We start from the raw sequence: 3,585 nt of genomic DNA on the forward strand, positions 1-3,585 counted from the left end.
GTTTTTGAAACCAAGAGCTTCTTTGATAGAGGGTGTACCATGCAGCATTGTGTCATCGACAAACTGCTGATGAGTTATTGTAGGGCTTGAGGGCAAGGGTTGGAGACCCTAAATTATGCCATCCTATTTTGCTCTTCTGATAAGCCGGCTAAGACCATCCATTAGAATTACAAAAAGAAAGGGGGATAGGGGATCCCCTTGTCGTAAACCTCGAGAGGGTCTAAACTGGGCTGTGGGAGCTTCGTTAACCAGAATGGAAAATTTGGTAGACTTAATCAATGCTTGGATCCAAATTATCCATTGCTTCACAAAGCCAAAGGCATCCAAAATAGCCTCCAAATAGTTCCAACTGACTTTACAATAAGCTTTTGATAAGTCCAACTGCATTAGCATGCCCGCTTTTTTCTGAGTTTGGAGAGTATGAATCATCTCTTGAGCTAGTAGTATGTTGTCCATAATCTGTCTCCCTTCTACATAACCAGATTGTTCTTCCGAAATGATACCTAGAAGAATTGGTTTTAGTCTTTTAGCTATGACTTTAGATATGATCTTGTACACCACATTGCACAATGCAATTGGCCGGAACTTCAACGGAGTGTTTGCTTCCTCCTCCTTTGGAATAAGGGTTATGAACGTAGAGTTGAGGGATTTTAGGATGGAAGAGGAGCGTCGGGAATCCTCCACCACTTCCCATACCTCTGTTTTGATTATTTCCCAACAGGCTTTGTAAAAGTCGATGGTGAAGCCATCCGGTCCTGGAGCCTTACCATTTGGCATATCTTTCACCGCTTCTTCCACTTCTTCCAAGGTAATTTCTTGATTTAAAGCCTTGTTTTGATCCTCTGAGATGAGCTTGGGAATAGAAGTCACTAGGTCCCTAATAGCTACCTCTCTGTCAATATTAGGTTCCAATGCAATTTGGCTGAAATGATTTATGAGAAGGCTCGAGATTTCATGATGAGTTTGCACCGAGGTTCCCTGATCATCCTTTATTCTTAATATTTTATTAGCACCTCTGTGATCAATGGCAGATCTGTGAAAAAATTTAGTGTTCTTTTCACCTTCCTTAAGCCATTGAATTCTAGATTTTTGCTTCCATAGAGTTTCCTCCTGTTGGCATCTGATCTGCCAATCCTGCATGAGTTTCTGTTCTGTATTCATTATTTCTTGATTAATATTTCCCTGGATCCATTCCTTGTGAATTTGTTCCAATTGCTCCTCTAGCTTCTTTTTTTCCTTGAAATGTTGCCGAAGACTTCTTGATTCCAGGATTTTAACCTGGTTTTGATATGTTTAAGTTTAGCTTGGAGAATGAACATTTTAGTGCTTCTTATGCCTAACGGTGCCTCTATTTTCGTTGTGAACTCTGGATGACTAAGCCAAAAATTTTCAAATCTGAAGGGTTTATTCCTTGGTGTGCCTAGGATAGCCGAATTCATTATTATGGACCAGTGGTTTGAACCTCCACTTGGTAGAATGTCTGAATCCATAGTAATCCCTTCCAGAAGAATGGTTTTTGTCACTAAGAACCTGTCCAGTCTAGAGGCGATTTTCCTATCACCCCCTCTTTTATTATTCCATGTGAAAGTTCCACTCTTGGGGAAGATGTCTACCAGCCTGGTTCATTTAATAAAGTCTTTGAAAGCTTCAGAATCCTTGTTGAGTGATCTGATGCCTCCTTTTTTTCCGTGAGCAAAGTGATCATATTAAAATCACCTTCGAAAATGGCTTTTGCTTGGGGATATCTCTACTGCAAGTTGGATAGAGCTCTGAGCCATAACAATTTGGCCTCTAGTTTCTGAGGACCATAGACATTTGTGCAGAGATAGGTGGCTGGATTTCCTACCATTTGGACTTCTATAGATATATGAGATCTGGCAGCTTCAGAGGATATAAGCTGGAGAACCTGAGGATTCCAAAGAATGGCCAGGCCCCCTTCCCATCCACTGCTTGCTGTTTCTAGGTATTCCATTCGTTTACCCAATTTTTTACTGATATTTTCCATTGTTTTGCTGGAGCATTTAGTTTCTTGCAAAAAAATTATATCTGGTTGTTCCTTTTTGACTTTTTTCTTTAGTAACCATTGCTTCTTTAGGCTATTAAGCCCTCTAGCATTCCATGAAAGTACTTTCATAATTAACAAATTTTAGGAGGTGAGTGTGAATGCCTCAAGGGCTTTCATCTTACCTGAGTTTAGGAGCATCTGACCAAGTTTTTGTAATGCTTCCTTGTTTTTTTCCGGTGTTTTGAGTTGGTAGTGGTTTGATGCAGTCCTTGAGCTCTTACCCCTAGCCCTTTTTCTGTTTCCAAGCTCCTTCTTTGCAAATCCAGTTCTGCTTGTTGTCTTGCTATGAATAAGTTGTTGATTCTATTCACCTCCTCTTCCGATATGTGTTCCATGCATTTCTTCTTCCAATTTTCTACCATGTTTGGTAAATCCATACCTTCTTGTTCAAGAATGTCGCTTAGTTCCATATCCTCTAGCCCTATTTCGCTAGTCATCATCTCTGAGTCTTCTTCTAATACTTCTGTTGGTCCCTGAGCATGTGGGATGTTGTTGGATGGAATAGAAATGGGTTCTTTTGTTCCTGGTGTGGTTGTGGTCTGGCTTCCTCGCAATGTCTCCCGCTCTGGATTGTTGTCCTCTGAATCCGTCTCTGATTCCAACACCTCAAAAGCATGGCTTGTGTTTCTGAAGGAGGTATTTGCTTTATTTTGTCGTCTTTTGTTTGCTCTCTGTCTAGCATTAGGTCGAACAAAGGCCTCCTTATTCTTATCTCCTCTATTATCCTTAGGTTTCTCTGTCATTCTGTTCATTGGGCATTCTAGATCAAATGTCCATGTTCATGACATTTTCTGCAACAAAATGGGATCTTCTCATAGTCTGTAGCATGAATATACACTTCATCTCTGTATTCCAACCATAGGCCCTCATGAAGAGCTCCCGAAACATCCATCTCGACACAACTCCTTGCACAGGAGGTGTATCTTTTATGTAATGTTGCCTTTGAAGCTTTGATGAAGGTGCCTAACTTGTTGCCTATATGGTCAAGTGTTGCATGTCCCCAATAGTCAATTGGTAGAGAGAACAAGCGAATCCAGACTGATACCTGTTTGAATGTTTTTTGTTTCGGTGCGAAGTTAGGTCTCCATGGTCTCATGTAAAGACCTGCTAAGGCAAAGAAATACGGGCCTCCATCAAAGATTTGATCCTTGTCATCCAAATTGGTAAAAACCACTGTGAAGAATCCTTTGGCTCCTAAGTGGAGTTTTACAACCCCTCTGGGTTTCCATTGCTACTTTATCCACATGCACAAGGCTCGTTCTGTTGGCCAGAAACCCATAAAATTGTAGAGCACTGCATGTTCTGCCATGTGGTCGCGGTACGCCTGTAGTTCTGGGTCAGAGATTATTACCCGTAGGGTGTCAGTTGCTTTGGGCTTGCACGGTCCCTGGGTTTCTTTCTTTTTGCCTCCCGTCGTTGTTCCTTCTTGTCCTGCCTTGGTTTGGTTTAGATCCTCCTTGTCTCTTGATCGTTCATTCTCAAGCCCGTTTTCGTGTGCTCTTACATCCTCAGGGGAAGGG

The sequence above is a fragment of the Pinus tabuliformis genome, chromosome 6 (genome assembly GCF_031772625.1).
Source record: "Pinus tabuliformis cultivar Carrire ecotype Pingquan chromosome 6, CPIR1, whole genome shotgun sequence".
NCBI lineage: Eukaryota > Viridiplantae > Streptophyta > Pinopsida > Pinales > Pinaceae > Pinus > Pinus tabuliformis.